Here is a 17,760-nt window from a genome sequence, read left to right as displayed (position 1 = left end):
TATTCTGGGCAAACAACGACCAATAGTTACGGAAACCTCTTCAGCTCCGAAATCTGGAAGGTGTTACTTCTGCCCAAGGTCAAAAGATCGTAAATCTCGCGTACAATGCACCAAGTGCAAACTTTTTATTTGTAATGACCACCAAAGCAAAATATGCCAAAATTGTCTGTAAGTTCCTAATTATTAGTCTTAAATTGTTAACAATGAGACTGAAATTAATGTTAAATAAGATTAAGCAAATTGATTTTTAATAAAAGTTAATAATTTTTTCGTAAATAGCGTTTTTTAATTGGGGTACAGCAGTACCCCAGGGTACCGTTAATTTAATTTTAGTATGGGTACGGTTCTAGGGTTAATAACTAAGAATAGAACTAGTACTGATTTATACAAAATAATATGCAATAAATAAATTGAATAGGCACACTTATCTATTGCATCTTTTACCATGATCCATTATGAATTAGGCTTCCTTCAGAAGGTCAAACAAGGTTGTAAGTGAGTAGGTCATGAGTAACGAAATCGTCATGTGATATAAACGCGTTGTGGTATAATACAATTATTTGCGACGAAACATTTTTCAATACTCATCACTTCTGTAGTCTTATTGCTATTCGGAATGCTATGGATACGGCCGTCTCAACGACCGCAGTCCGTGCGGGGGGACGTGGTCACTGACTTAGCGATGGTATTGTTTACATTATCGTTAATCATACAGTTATTGGGATTAAGAGAATTGTTGTGGGCATTCTTAGAGGCTATATCTCGTCATCCTAGTTATCTCCTTCCTCACTATTGAATCCTTTATGAAAATATTAATACCTAAAAGAGTAGTTAGGATTTCGCTTGCAAGAGAAAGCTTTTACGAGTAATATAGAGGCTTTTTCGATTTCTAAAACTTTCTATGCGAGTGAACCTTTGTTCAATAAGTAGGTGAATAGACGAATAAATTATATACTTTATGGTTATTACAAGAACTCTTAAGTATATAATTGTACTTCCTTTTACGTTTCATTTACAATGTCAACGGTCTTTAGATAGTAAACAATGGATTAGAGGAAAATAAGATAAGGCACGCAGTCACCAGAGAATACCCCTAACTTCGGCAGTAGGTAGCGGGCGCGGCGCGCGTCGATCGACGAGCCAGCGGCGTGATGGATGCGACCTGCCGCGCGTGAGACCGGCACATACGTCGATAAAACCCTCGAAGCCTTTCGTAAAAATCTCATTTTTCACATTCGGGTGGAAAGTTTTCGAAGAGCACTCCCTTTGAGAAATCTGTATGGCAAATATCAGATTTCAGTGATTGTGTGTTTTCTTTGATAAGTACATAAGTCACTTTATTAATTTACTTGATTTGCCCGGGGCTTCGTTACAGTGGAAATATTAGATAAAGAAGCCTGGCGGGTAATTAACTATATTATTCAAGAAAGACTTATTTATAAGTTTGAACATTGTGAAAACGAATTCTGTGCTACCCGTTCAATGAGAGCAGCTAACTCCATATTGTCTCGTCATGATTTGACATTAACAAGTACTCAACCCTAAGTAAATCACTCTAAAAACAAAATTCAGCTAAGGTGCTACGAGAGTGCTACAAAATGCTACGAAACGCTACGGAAGCGCTACGACGTCTTCGTCAGATTAAAAAGCTATTATCTTCCTCTTTACATAGAAAAGATGGTTCAGAGAGCGCTTTGAGTAAGCTGCAAAAGTGTTCTGTAAATTCTTCATGGTACGATCTGTAGTTATAACATAATACGTCATGAATACGTAACGACGTCGTGTCTGTTCCCGGGGCCCGTAGCCCAGCGTGCCATTTGAAAACGCTGCTTGGAATTGACTTTTCTCTTCTCTCTTCTCTTCAAGTAAATATTTTTTAATAGTTAGTATTAGGTACTGCTGTATGTTCAATTCATACACAAAATATTAATTGAGTTCCTTATAATCTATTTATTTTTAAAGCGATAAATTGTTCTAACGCAATAATTTTAAAGAGTTATATTAATTTTAAATAAAATAATAGTTTATTACAGTTGTAACTCTCGACTTTGCCAACAACATTAGGCTGCAGTGATGTTCGATTTTGACTAGCACTATTCCTAATGACATATAAACGTACTCCACCGGGTTAACCTGACAGATAACCACATTGACTTCGCATTTCTAAAACTAATATTGTTTAAGATGCTCTGGTATGGTGGCCTAGCGCTGACACGGTCAATGTTAATCCACTTTTACAGTGGCGCGGGAATGTGCAGCGCGGTGCGGACGCGGCGCGGGGAGGCGGGGCGTGAGGGGGGGGTGCGAATTTAATCAAACTTCCTCTTATCGCACCTTTGCTTTGACGCGAGTCCGGCGGTACCCGGCCGGCGCCCGAACTATACGGAGCCACTCAGATGCGACTGCGGCGCGGCTCGCTCTTGTTGCTGTATTCGGGGCTAGTTCTAGCTGCGTGACTTGTCTGTATATATTTATTTAATACTAGCTGTGCCCGCGACTTCATCCGCGTGCAATAGTTATTTCAGGCATCATTGAAGCCCTAAAGGAGGATAGGTTTCCCCGTTTTTTTTTGTTCACATTTTCCATTATTTCTTCGCTCCTAATAGTTGCAGCGTGATGATAAATAAGCCAAAACCTTCCTCGGTGAATGGTCTATTAAATACAAAAAGAATTTTTCAATTCGAACTAGTAGTTGCTGAGATTAGCGCGTTCAAACAAACAAACCCTTCAGCTGTATAATATTAGTATAGATTTTTTTTGCTATAATAGTTATTACATTGAAATCAGAATAATATAATCACATTATTCCAAATTCTATAGGTATTACTTACAGTCGGCCCTGAGCGAGAAAAAACATAGTGAGTGCCAGGCCGCTGCTGGTCTTCCCAAATGGGAACATTTTGCTACAAAAAATTGTTATACTCGTAGGTTTGACGTTTCTGTTTTTGTTATGTTCTTTGGTACCAAATAGCTTTCATTTAATCATCCGGGAAAAGGTAACTTTTCGAATGTTAAGACTATTGTCTCTAACATAGTGTGAAGTGTAGTTTATATTTTAGGCTCACTTAGGTAATATTGAAAAAGTTACCTATTTACTTGCAATAAAGCGGAACTTGATTGCGAAAAATTTTGTAATAAGTTAAGTATTGTATGCGCCGTGTGGTTTCCGGAACTACCTCATATCTTTCCCATAGATGTCTTAAAAGGCACCTGCGGGATAGGCTATTTAACATCGGATTCCTCTTATAGGCGATGCGCCAACTCGTCACTATTTGAATCTCAATTCTATAATAAAGCCATACAGATGTATGTATGTGGCCTTTCAGTGTTTTCAAGACCAGCGGCTCTGTCTACTCCGCGAGGGTTATGCACGTGACCCTTGGCGAGTCATATCAAAACAGAACTAAAAGAAGGACATCTGTGCCGCTCCACAGCGATAAATCCTTTGCTGGTTTTTCTTTGAAACCACATCGGAACAAAAGGCCCACCCTTAGGCTGGTTCCACACAGACCGCTACACAACTACACGAATTATGCATAATCCCGCGAATTTCATGGGCATCTTCTTTTCTATGTCTTGAGAATTTTAAGCGACGTATTTTATCTTTGACTAACCACCATACTGTAAAATTCATGTCAAATGTTAAATAACATACCTGTGTTTTAATTTTTATTTGTTTCCTTTGTTTCTTATGTGTAATGAAGATCGTCGGTTTAGCGCATTTCTCACATTTTCTTATCATTTTATTATTTTTTATGACTGATATATAAACATACAAGCAGACACACAGAAAATTGACAAAACGTTTTATGGTTGCCTGAACGGCAGTTTGATATTGATATATAACATAGAACAACTGTCTTGTATTGTACTTATTTTCCGTCTCATTTCTAATATGAAAAATAATTTTGATTCTGCCGGAACGAGATAACAAAACAATGTCATAACCGCATGTGAAAGAACCCTTACTGCGACCACATAAGGCTGCAGTCACACAGACTGTACGCCACGGCCGGCCGCAGCGAGCGGCCGCGCTGGCGGTCAGGCAGCCGTAGCCACGAGGGTTGGTTCTAAATTTTTAATAAACTTGGAAAATAGAAACAACCTGCATTAAATTTTACATTTATTAATTTTAAATCTCTACTTGCTTTATTTACATACAAGCTTTTCTCCTGAGCTATGCTGCGTTCCTATATCATCTCATAAAAATGCCATTATTGTTCTTAATTTGAGCACAATTTGAGCTGCAAAGAGACAGATTTCTTTTCTTACGTAACACTAATATCTACGTATAAATAAATGAACAGCGTGGATCACACCTACATCGCGGACACAATATATTATGTCCTGTTCTCCGAGTGCCTGGCCCGCACACGCCATGTTCAATCCCCTCACCGGTGGCAGCCCTACTTCACGGGGCGCGTTTTTCGGCTCGATTGCGCGCGTCACGAATTACCACTTCAAAGCGGCACCCTCCGCGGTTTATTTTCCCGGACGAGCGCCGGCCCGGTCGCAGCCCGGCGCCGCCACTACATGCAAATCAGGCGGTCGGTACACTGCACGGCAATGAAATGGAAACATACTGTCAAGTGTCGGAAACGGGAATCTTTTATGATTTATTCTTCAAGTGGCGTTTGAATAAAATTCCAATCGCGTGCCTCTTCCAACTTTCCTCCGCACAAAAATATGATAGCATTTTGCGCTGGGTACTTTATAGACGTTTTCACGGAACGGGTTTAATTTGGATCTGTATATCAAATATACAAACAGAAGAATCTGATACAAATTGTACAGTGACATTTCAAAGCACACGGCCTTACATGCTGAACATTTTCGACCGAGTAAATTGAGATGAATTCTCAAAAAATGTCAACCACCTACGCCACGGCCGCCCGACATCAACGATTGAATAACTCGTGTACCGTACCCCTTCTCAGTGGCTGGCATGCGAGCGAGCGGCAGTGATCCCCGCGGATTATCTGCGAGCCGCCGGCTGCCGGCCCCGGCCGCTGACGACTGCTGACGACTGCTGTCACGTGACACTATTGCTTATACTGTGCTGGGTTTCTTAGTTTCAATATATACATGGTGTAACAACAAGATTGTTAATAAGTTACGTTTCGTTCTCTCATACAGAATTACCCGTCCCGGCTGGCTGCAGCGAAAAAAACCTCAAGGAAACAATAAAATATTATTCGAGTAATAGACGACATTGGGCTTACAAAGTTTTGGATCGGGCCACAAGTACAACAACACAGTAACAATCAGCATAGTTTGTGACTGACTGAGATATGACGTACAGCGAAAACAATGTGGAAAAATATGGGATTATTGAATAATTGAATTACGAAATATATTTTGTAAGCTTTCGAATGATGGAAGAGTGAAATGAGCACCGTGTCATACACACGAGGCGCACGCGGTCATCCAGCGCGTGTCACGGCGTGACAAATTGATGCGTGACGAGATGCCGACGTGACGGCGACGTGACGGCCGCGACGCGACCGGTATCAATCACGCGCGGTGGCAGCTATAGGATATTACCGTGTAATTAGCAGATGACATTAGACAAATGTACAGTTTAATAAACCTTTCTTGATATTAAACCAATTGAAATATAAAAAAGTATGTTAATTTATTAATAAAAATATCTTTTTTTAATATTTCAACTTACTTTACTTGCTTCCTATATTTCCATAAAATGCAACTTAATCACAATGCGTTCAGAGTTTTAAAGTTTTGTCATCGTTCAATTATATTCTCGTGAAGTAATTTAATCTTGTTTGCGAAGATAAGGCAGGTCCAGACAACAGCTGTAGCGAGTTCACGGAGACTAAAATTAAAAGTAAACGTAAGAAGCTCCCTCTCACTGAATTATGTTGCCTTGTCTTCTATTACGTAGCCGCACGTAAATCGTGTATATGAAAATATTTTTTGCGGCTAAATCATTAAAACCTAAATAGAAGAAGCCTACATATTTATTACACAAAAAAGAAACCGGCGAAAAAACTAAACATAAGCAGAAGTAAATAAAATCTCAGTGTCGTAACCTGAAACTCGTTTTGCGTAAGTGTATCTAGCTCTTGTAGTTCTCTTAGAGATCTCATCAAACCGTGCTAGAGCGGTGCCGAGCTCCGCCGGCCGCTCCGTACACTCTGTTAGCTCCGAACATGTCCACACTCGACACCCCGCATGTCTTTATTGACACCGCGCTCAGCACCTTCCAGCCTAGTAATTAGATGATCCTGTTGAAACAAGCTCTAAACATTTGCTTTATTTCTATACAACAAAGCCTTGTTAATTCTATTGTATCGAGAAAGGTGATCTAGAAGTCAACAACAAACTTTATAAACAATACCCTAGATTAGGTACCGAGATAGTAAGCGCGGACTCCAATAAAACAAAGATCGCGGCGGCTAATCCACGTGCTTCAGAGATCCGGCGACCGCCCGGGGCCGGCTCGCGGCACATCAGAAGACATTGTTTTGGAGGTAACAATGTCAGAGGAGTGCCCAAATATTATACCTAGATGTAACGACACATTATAAATTGTTGATTCTAACAACAAAGTATATTTATGTTTAGTATATTTATGTAAGTTTATTTATATGTATGTTTACCTTTAATTATGTAGAAATTTATTGTTTATTTTAACGCATCCTCCATGCTTTTTATATGCGCTGCCTTTTTAATTATGGATTTTCCTTTATATTTTGGTTGACTGGAAGAAATCCCATTGGGGATCAGTCCGCCTATACATATTCTTCTAATACAAATAACTGTTTTGTAATTTGTTATATATATTTTTATGTGCATTAAAGAGTTTACAAACAAACAAACAAACTTAGATTAATTATTATTGTGAACACAATTTAACCCTATACATTCCACTAATATCTTAGATATAATAAAACCTATTATCATACAAACACACATACACATAGTCACTTCTTATTCCCTTGCGGGGAAAACAAAGCCTATTATCAAAAAATAGTAATTCCTAATCTTTGAATGTAAAGATCTTTGTTTTAGGCTCTGTGCCCAACCAAACCGGGAGCCTACCACTAAGACTCCACTGTCTGTCCCATAAAACGTTATACAATTTAAGTTTTCACAAATCATGTTAATCCTGCCAGAAATAATAAATACAAAAAATGGAACACATAAGAAGTTTTACAAAAGGGTGGATCGATTATTGATGAGTCTGACTCAATTTGGGCATCTTGTAAAATCTCTGACTCCCAGAGTCATCAGAGTTCACTTTCCGCTGCCGACGCAGCCGCCGGCCGGCCGCCGAAACGCGAACTCTTTGCAACTCTCGGAGGACAGTTACATTCACTTAACGCGGCGTTAATTATCTTCTCGTTTCGTCGCGAAACCTTGTTTATTTTTAATTAAAGCGAGCGTCAAAAACAGGATGAAGAAATATTCCGGGAATCATAATAACCACTGCTAAAAATGTTTGCGAATTAATAAAAACAATTAAACAAAATTAAAGAAACAGCCAAATTGGCGAGAGAGGCAATTATAAGCAAGCAGTTTATTGAAAATTGTTTGACGGAAAGATTTGCAAATTAAATGACTTTGAATGAGGTATGTGATGACTGATTATTAAATTGTAATCAGTTATATATTTTTTACAATAACATAAAATGAGCAGTAGTAATGTAATAATGTTTATGAACTACCGTTACGATATAATTAATTGTAAAAATTTTGTCTTACTTTTAGTTTAAATGAACTTAATATCAACACTTCTTAAATTCCTTAAAGTAATTAAGTAACCGCCTCATCAGCGCCAAGCTCCGGATTCCTGAAGTTTGCGGATGCTTCCAAGAACAGCTCAATGTTCACCGTACTTCTGAGTCTCCGAGCATTATTACGAGTTGGTACTTCATTACGGAGATATCACCTAATACCGAAACTGAGAATAGATTTTTGTGAAAAAATACATTTTATATACTAGAATTTTACTCAACGTTTCGCTCCCGGGCAAGTTTTCAAAAATAAAAATAGCTTATGTGACTCTTGATTTGTTGTATTGTAATACGATTTATATGAAACATTTAATTGGTGGTTATGGCTGACTGATAATATAGACAATACAAAACATGCATTGGATTTGTTTCCCCGCAGGCGCTCGGGAATCACGAAAGTTTCACGGCACGCTTTTTTTCTACACTGAACAAACACGGCCAATAACCGCGCTTATCCTTCCGGCGCCGAGAAATGTTCCAAATAGCACCAACTATAACCAGCGCTGTTACTATTTAAAGTTCGCGCGCAGCCAGCCGTGAGACTTAGCGGAAACGTTTTGTCAGCCCGCGCTGCGTACCGCTGCAGGCAAATATTTACATTGGCAACTCGCAGTTACTTCAATACTATCTTATCATAATAGAAGTTTTACAGAAACAGTACAGAACACTGAAGTCCACCATTCGATGTGCGTTACACAGGAACCGCTTCATAAATGAGGCACGGCGCGATCTACTTCCTATTATTACCTTGCAGGGTGCCCTGTAGAATATGGTATTACGTTAAACATTTCACAAAATTACTGAAATTCCCAAGGAAAATAGGTTAGTTAATACATATTTCTTTTATCTTAATCTTTGACTGAACATACAGAGCCAATAGTGTAAAAAACTAAATTCAGCTCCATTTAATTGAGATACTGATAGTGAAAGCCCCATTGACTAAAAGAAGCTAAGACTCAACTAGTTATTGTATATAACAGTTCAACAAGTTACCCAAAAGCACAACAAATACTTTGTAAAGGGACTTGACAACGCTTGACACTGATTATTACGCCAATATTGCGCTTCTCATCGTCACTTACTCATAGTAAGTGCAAGAGAGTATGACAACAATGTTGGCATGATCCAAATTGCTCCTTTCACTGTGATGTTAGCGGGAAGACGGAAGACAAACACGTCGTCAGCGCTGCGGTGACGGCGGCGGCGTGACGAGCGCTGCGGAGCGTCGACGCTGGCAAAGTCAACACGCACGTAATAATCATTGCGACGACGATTGCGAATCACGACGGCCTCTGTGGCGCAGCGGTAGTACGCTTGTCTGTGTCACCGGAGGTCCCAGGTTCGAATCCCGGCCAGGGCATAATGAGAAATGAACTGTCTCTGATTGGCCTGGGTCTTGGATGTTTATCTATATAAGTATTTATTATAAAATATATTATCGTTGAGTTAGTATCTCGTAACACAAGTGTCGAACTTACTTCGAGGCTAACTCAATCTGTGTAATTTGTCCCGTATATATTTATTATTTATTTATTTATTGCGAATCTAATGTCCTCATTAAATTTATGGACTTAAATTATTCAGTTTGGGCTTTTTCTTACCATAAAAATAAAGAGATAGATAATGCGTTAAGTCCGCCTTTGATTATTTTGTAAAATATAAAAAATCAAAATTTTAATTTCGTTTCAATTCATCAAAATATGATTTACATAATTTCTACTACATACAGTTTTCTTCACTATATTTTTCCTTCGTTAAAATCTTCGTTAATGATAAAAATAACGTATGGGACTCAGAAAAAAGCTTGGTGCATTACCGCAGTGTAAATGAAACCTGTATACTTGCGCTAAGCTAACGAGGAGGATACTTTAACAGCTGCCATAATACTGTTAACAAACAATAGTATTTATGAAAAGTAATAGCTTTAATACAAAGTTATATTTTGTATAAAAGCTAGCGGGAGCTTAGAACTAATGTTCCTTCAATAAAATTATACCAAGATGTTTAATGGCTGTCGATGACTTGCAGTTTGTGTTATGGAAGTGTTGTGACGAACGACAGGAGGCATTCAAAGCGTTGATTTATATTCCATTAGCATGCCCTCACAAAGACACTCTGCCGCCGGCGGCGTGACGCGCGCGATATGAAAACGATGCGAGGCGGCGACGATTTGGAAGAAAGCGGAAACATAATATACTGTGATAATATTCAATGCGTTTTCAGACCTATGTGTAATGCTCTTACTCTTTATCTTTTGTATAATGTACAAATTTCGTTTCAGTTTAAGTTGTGTGTGCGTACAGTTATTGATTGATGTGATACGATAAAAAACAAGTAAATTCAGTTTCAAATACAGAAACCAGTACTCTGTACTAACCACAGTTTTCCAAGTACTAATTGTCAATAAATGTTCTTCTATCGGCAGCAACCGTACGTCCCATCAACTTATACTTCCATGAACTAAATACAGGAAGTAGTTCGCCCTAAACCTCGTTGTCCATAATCTCGTGACGACCCGGTGAAGCAGCTTCGTAAAACAAAGAGTTCGCGTCGCCGTCGTCGCCTGCAGCCCGCCTCGCTTTCACAACCAGATTATAAACTTAAACGTTAGAGAACCTTTGTCAGCTCTTGAGAGAAAACCACTTAGTCACTTTCAAATTATTTTGTAACATTATGGAATGAATAAGAACCTACTGTTATTTTATTTACTTAGGATGCACACGACTTGGTAGTTATAATAAATAATCAAAAGTGGATACTATTCTATGGCTTACTATGAAAAGATATAATTGTATGTTTGATGTATTTAATGGTTATTAGGATAATTATGATGGTTAAAAAAATAGGCAAATGAATTATGAGTCAAGTTGTGAGTTGAAACTACTCAAAGAATTCTGCTATTTGCATATGCTTGGAAAGAAAATTTACACAAAAATAACAAATCACGTATCGAAACAAATTTTGCTGCTGACGTTGATTTTGAGACAAAAACATAAAGCCAACACTCCGTTAATCTGCAGGAATGAAAAATTTGAGGAAACGTAATGCGAAATGTAGCACAAGGAGTTTGGCGACAATACACCGCGCGACAAAGCCGCGCCATTACCGCAGCGTCGGAGAGGGGAACACAAAAACACAACTACATAAGTACATTTTATAAACTTGAAATGGAAGCTTTTGGTTTCTATCTAAGCTCATTTTTCTTTTGATAGAGTATTTTACTAGGCTAATGAACTGTTTAACTTGTAATAAAGCTAAAGAGTATGCTTAAATTTACATGATACGTATCTAACTGTCTTTGCATAAGTTAATTATTGATTATTATAAGGACGTCTGTTAGTTAATTGTGAAGTTATCTGCATTAATATAATCTCATTATCTTATTAATACTTAATTACAAAACATAGTTTCTCAAGCTGCAAGAATATTTTTTATTAACACAAAATCTTTAGCTTCAAGTGCCTCAAGTCCTTCAAGTTCTCATCACAGGCTGCGGCGCGTGATAAGCCGGTCGGGACTGTGCGGGACGGGACACCGTAACGTCACAGGCGTGACGCGGGACTCGCCTTAATCCGGTCATATAAAACTTACACGATATTTCCCACACATTCATGAGAATAAAACTAAAATGTGAAATATATTGTGAAACATTGTGTTGGATATGAATTTAAAAAAAAATTTAACATTTTGAGGGACTACCAATATAAACAAATAATAAGTATATCGTTTAAAATTTAGGGATTGGGTTAGCCTGGAATCACAGTACGAATCTGACTGGGGATCGCACATGGGACCTTTTGGTTAAGAGGCGAGAATTCAACGATTGCGCCAAACTGGCCGTCTGATTATATTATCATTCTGTCTTCAAGCACAGTCTGGAAGTGGACATCAACATTGAATGATGCATTTATTACTTTTTATTAAAATTTTAATTAAAGCTAGGTATCTCTCCCTAATAAATAAATACTATTCGTTCGCCACAACCGTAGACTGTTAGTAGGTAGCTGTTTTTGTAAACTCTCATTGGGCTAGTAACATGTCACACTATTTTAAAACTTTAATTTCATTATGATATCTAGAAGCCATCATCCATTATAAGATATGTCTACTCCAGTGTGCATATTAGGTATATAATCGTCAAAATTAGATTTCTCGGCTAGTCAAAGTGATCTTAGCTAACAATTCCTCCGTTGCAGCGCGCGACACATTATAACTCCTCGGCGAGCACTCTGCGCCCGTACGTGCTGCAATGTATAATTTGTCTCACATCGGAGCGATCTCATTCGTGTGAACTCGAGCGGCTTACCGTTCTCTTTGGCGTTCGGTAAAGAACATGAAGAATAAGTAAATTTTTTACTTTATTATACCTCTAATTTTATTGCTCTCATCTTAGAAATTTGTATGTTCCATCAATCAACATGGGGCGAAAATACATTTTTTATTTGTATATTTGTTTGGAACGTGATAACTTTAAATCGGGTCTAATTAAGATTAAATTTATAAATGTATGTAGGATATGTCAATTAAATAAATGTCGTGAGGAATCGTTTGAAGTTTGAATCGTGTAATATATAGATTGCGGCGAACGTCTAATATTCCAAAAAAATATATGTATATAAGAATTAGATTAATGAATGGCCACACGAACGAAGTCCCGAGTAAAAGCCAGTAAGTCGAAACACTTAACCATCTGGTGTAAATCGAAGTTCATCTGATGCATAATGTGTCAAAAGAAGGAAATCTTGGCAGCCAATGGAGCATATTGCGAGCGGCAGTTTCCATGTCGATCTAAATTGTGAGCAAGTTTTTGTGGCGAGAGTTGTTGGCGTGTGTAATGTGTTCCGGCGGAGGGCGCTGATTGATGCGGAGAGCAGCGCGGGAGCTCGGTGGCATGAGCGCTCGCATTCACCTGTCTACAATGGTGAATTCTGTCGCCGCTGTATACAAAAGAATATCGATTCAATTGTTGAGTGACCGCGTAACCGCTATATTGATTAAATACTGCGTTTGTATTTCAAAATGATGGGATGAAAAATATTCTCAAAACATGTCATGGTTATTTTATTTTATAAATTTTTGTCAATACTTTTCGATACGTAAAGAGTGAGTAAGCCCAACTACATTAAAAACTCGTTTTAACATGAGTAAAGTCGGACTCCTAACAATGCTGAGATCATTAAGAAAAATATGTTTCACATAGCTTTGTCGAACTCGGTCCAAACTTTCAGAACTCGTGAATCGGACAGTCGCGACGCTCCGGCGCAGCCGACCGTCTCTCACCAACTCCACCGACCAACAACTGCGCTCGATAGTTACAAGTTTAGTATAATCCGAATATAATCACCGTCTATAGCTAGCCAAAATGAAATATTGAGCGTATTTTAAAAAAAAAAAGCATATTTAGGGAGAAACATTTATGAGGAATTATAGAAATTTCATTGATTAAAAAAAACGCATTTTGGAAAGTCGTTGTCACATTTTCATGTTTTTGCTTCTTACTTAGTCAGTATCTGGATTCTAGGCTTGAAGCTCAATGCGACGTGCAATGAACAGAACGTTGTGTAGTACACTTCACTCAGCAATACAGCATGTTGTATGTATGAGACACAAGGTGCACATTTGCTTCTCAATAATTCAAACTTACAGCAAGGGGATTTGGTTAATTAAACTCGTGCAACGACGGCGACCCAATTATGGCACAATGTTAACCTACCGATTGCGGAAACAATGTTAATACACGCTTAAATTCTGTGTTCACCAGATAATAAGACATTTTGCTATGTGATAACTTGCAGAAATTACGGTTTTAAAATGATCTGAAATACCATTCTTAAACCGCATTTGAATTACATGTAAGTTTACTTAATGACGTAAAATCATTAAGTATAATATAATAATAATATATATTATAATAACAAGAAATTATCAATAACGTAAAATTTGTCATAGAATCAGCTATCTCCAACACAACCGTATTTGCTTACTAAATTTGTGTATTATATTTTCTTATGTATTAAGTGACTCCAGCAGTGGTTAAATCCACGCAGTTTAACAGAAAACTTATCAATTTTATCATTTTGTACAAGTCACAGTAAAACCCAGATCTCATAATGAAATTGTACTCAATATGATATCATTTCAAAAAGTGGAAATTTAGATTTTTCACTACTGTAATTATAGCTAGAATATATTTGCTGTAATTACATTGATGATAGTACAGTTATTTGGTTATTTAGTGAGTGCAAGAGCGGGTGCACTGCACATGAGGAGAAACTTGAACTCATCCAACCCGCTTTTCAATAACGTCGGCTGACGAGGTCTGTAACATGGCGACGCGCCAGCTAAGCCGTGAGCTGCTCTCATTACACACGATTCTCGGTTAAACCCTAAAACTACGTGGATAAAGTACAATCTCGTTCAGTCGACTCATACTTGGCTGTAATAAGCCTAAGCCACTCTCGTAGCGCGTGAATAATACTTAGTGTCAGCGAACACTTCATAACTCTCGGCGTTAGCTTAATATACCAATAAAAATTTAAGTAAGCAGTGTTTGAGCACATCATTTTCGCTAATATTAAATCACATTCAGTTAACAAAGTATAATAATAAATTTAAAGATTTCGTTTTAAAATATCATCTGATGCCAGTAAGTTATGTAAACACTTTGTTGTTGTCGAAACTTTCATAATAACAATGTTTCAAACAACGTATTTTCCAACAAACTAGCTGAATTTGAAACTGAGTATAGCCGTATGCAAAATCGTTCCACAGGGAGTCGGGTTTTGGCAAGGTCGAGATTCCATTTCGGCTAACGACACGCCGTATTCCATTTAACATTTTAACATAAATACAAGAGGAGCGTGACGACATCGCTTCCCTGACGGCGGCTGCGTGCCACACAACGTGTGTTACGTTTTTATCTTTATTTATTAACCATTCAAATATAATTATCACACCTACAGTAAGACACATTTTGGTGAAATGGACATGGGTGAAGGATAATTTAAGTAGTAGATTATAAGAATGCTCAACCTTTGACACACCAAGATGATCGTATTTACAATCCATTTTATCTACTTGTCATATATTCATTAATTTTGGCACATAGATAATTACGGATACATGCCTACCAGAAGTGCAGCGGACGGAGCTAATGTTATTGTAAACTTAACAGTATAGCTTACCCATACAACAAGCGATGTCGCGGGCAAAAGTTTAAGCTGGACTAAAATATATCTTGGTAGTGGATCGAGAGTAGAGAATGCATCTCGTTTAACAAACGAGCGCCGTCCGTCTCTGGTGCCGACGATACAAAGTAGCGAAAGTGTGAAGGCAATGATTCTTCATTGAATAATACTTTTGCAATAATACGGATTGCAAGTATATTATATACAGTCTTTATAATTTTATACCCTGTTTTCTCTAATTATGTGGAACGAAAATCGAATACTGAGTGCCCCCTCTCAATATGTAACGTGATTCATCAAACATCATACATATCAATATTATTCAATGAATCATAAGGCATCTTTCCTGTACAGCGTATTGCTATTGCAATGAACCCTATCAAAGTGTCAAATGTTAAAATGATGAAGCATATTATTTTATTGTAATCGTAGAAAGTATGTCGTGCCGAGCTCTTATAAAGCTGTTCGTCATGACAGAATCAATAATTGTATCTCACTGGGGTTACAGGCGGTCGTCGTTTTGTGTCAGCGACAGATCGGATGTCGGCAATCCGGAGAGCAGCCATCGTTAGAGCCGCGGAGACTGCAGCTTGTTTGTGGACGATCACGGATAACTGTTAAGTTATAGACGTGTTCAATTTTATTTCTACAACGGTATTAGTTTCCCTTACGTCACAATAACTTCAAATCAGTGTGTTTTACTTCTGCAAAATAAAAAGACTATGTATTATTTTAATGATATTATTTTACAAGCAATTTTTTACCACAAATGTAAACTCAATTCACACGATAAATATTGTTGTTATTTATACATTAGTACATACATATAGTCACGTTTATTTCCTTACGGAGTCGATTTTTCCATTTGTTGTCTTTATTAATACAATTTTATAAAATGCTTCGCCGATCATTTTACATAACGATGCTACGGAAAATCACACGCTGAGTACAACACGTTGTAATAAACAGGATTTACGCGACTCACTGCTTTAAATCACGGAATGTTAAAATAGTCCCTTTGATACGTTTATTTATTAATACGATTTTTTTCCTTGTATAAATCTGTCACAAGCAATAGCTCATAAAACTATAAACATTAAGTGAAAAATATTGAAAACAAAAGAACAATAAAAATAAAAACATATAAAATACCTAGTAATCATTGGCTTATAAATTTTAAGAAATAAAGCAATTAATATATATAACGAACCTAAATTGTAAATATAATGAACAAGGGTGATAACCGGACAGAAAGCAAAAGCGGGCGTACCTACACTTGACAAATACTTTGAATAAAACCACCATAGAAAAGAAATTATTCATAAATAAGGCGTTAGATGTCGCTGTTATCACATTAAAACGCGATATGGTTTCGCAACTCTGAATAAATAAGAATGTAATTTTGCCCGGGAGGGCGGGGCCGGGTTAGGTTAGCGGGGCCGGGTTAGGTTAGCGGGGCCGGGTTAGGTTAGCGGGGCCGGGTTAGGTTAGCGGGGCCGGGTTAGGTTAGCGGGGCCGGGTTAGGTTAGCGGGGCCGGGTTAGGTTAGCGGGGCCGGGTTAGGTTAGCGGGGCCGGGTTAGGTTAGCGGGGCCGGGTTAGGTTAGCGGGGCCGGGTTAGGTTAGCGGGGCCGGGTTAGGTTAGCGGGGCCGGGTTAGGTTAGCGGGGCCGGGTTAGGTTAGCGGGGCCGGGTTAGGTTAGCGGGGCCGGGTTAGGTTAGCGGGGCCGGGTTAGGTTAGCGGGGCCGGGTTAGGTTAGCGGGGCCGGGTTAGGTTAGCGGGGCCGGGTTAGGTTAGCGGGGCCGGGTTAGGTTAGCGGGGCCGGGTTAGGTTAGCGGGGCCGGGTTAGGTTAGCGGGGCCGGGTTAGGTTAGCGGGGCCGGGTTAGGTTAGCGGGGCCGGGTTAGGTTAGCGGGGCCGGGTTAGGTTAGCGGGGCCGGGTTAGGTTAGCGGGGCCGGGTTAGGTTAGCGGGGCCGGGTTAGGTTAGCGGGGCCGGGTTAGGTTAGCGGGGCCGGGTTAGGTTAGCGGGGCCGGGTTAGGTTAGCGGGGCCGGGTTAGGTTAGCGGGGCCGGGTTAGGTTAGCGGGGCCGGGTTAGGTTAGCGGGGCCGGGTTAGGTTAGCGGGGCCGGGTTAGGTTAGCGGGGCCGGGTTAGGTTAGCGGGGCCGGGTTAGGTTAGCGGGGCCGGGTTAGGTTAGCGGGGCCGGGTTAGGTTAGCGGGGCCGGGTTAGGTTAGCGGGGCCGGGTTAGGTTAGCGGGGCCGGGTTAGGTTAGCGGGGCCGGGTTAGGTTAGCGGGGCCGGGTTAGGTTAGCGGGGCCGGGTTAGGTTAGCGGGGCCGGGTTAGGTTAGCGGGGCCGGGTTAGGTTAGCGGGGCCGGGTTAGGTTAGCGGGGCCGGGTTAGGTTAGCGGGGCCGGGTTAGGTTAGCGGGGCCGGGTTAGGTTAGCGGGGCCGGGTTAGGTTAGCGGGGCCGGGTTAGGTTAGCGGGGCCGGGTTAGGTTAGCGGGGCCGGGTTAGGTTAGCGGGGCCGGGTTAGGTTAGCGGGGCCGGGTTAGGTTAGCGGGGCCGGGTTAGGTTAGCGGGGCCGGGTTAGGTTAGCGGGGCCGGGTTAGGTTAGCGGGGCCGGGTTAGGTTAGCGGGGCCGGGTTAGGTTAGCGGGGCCGGGTTAGGTTAGCGGGGCCGGGTTAGGTTAGCGGGGCCGGGTTAGGTTAGCGGGGCCGGGTTAGGTTAGCGGGGCCGGGTTAGGTTAGCGGGGCCGGGTTAGGTTAGCGGGGCCGGGTTAGGTTAGCGGGGCCGGGTTAGGTTAGCGGGGCCGGGTTAG

This window comes from Amyelois transitella, chromosome 22 (assembly GCF_032362555.1).
Source record: "Amyelois transitella isolate CPQ chromosome 22, ilAmyTran1.1, whole genome shotgun sequence".
NCBI lineage: Eukaryota > Metazoa > Arthropoda > Insecta > Lepidoptera > Pyralidae > Amyelois > Amyelois transitella.
This window is presented reverse-complemented; position numbering follows the sequence as displayed.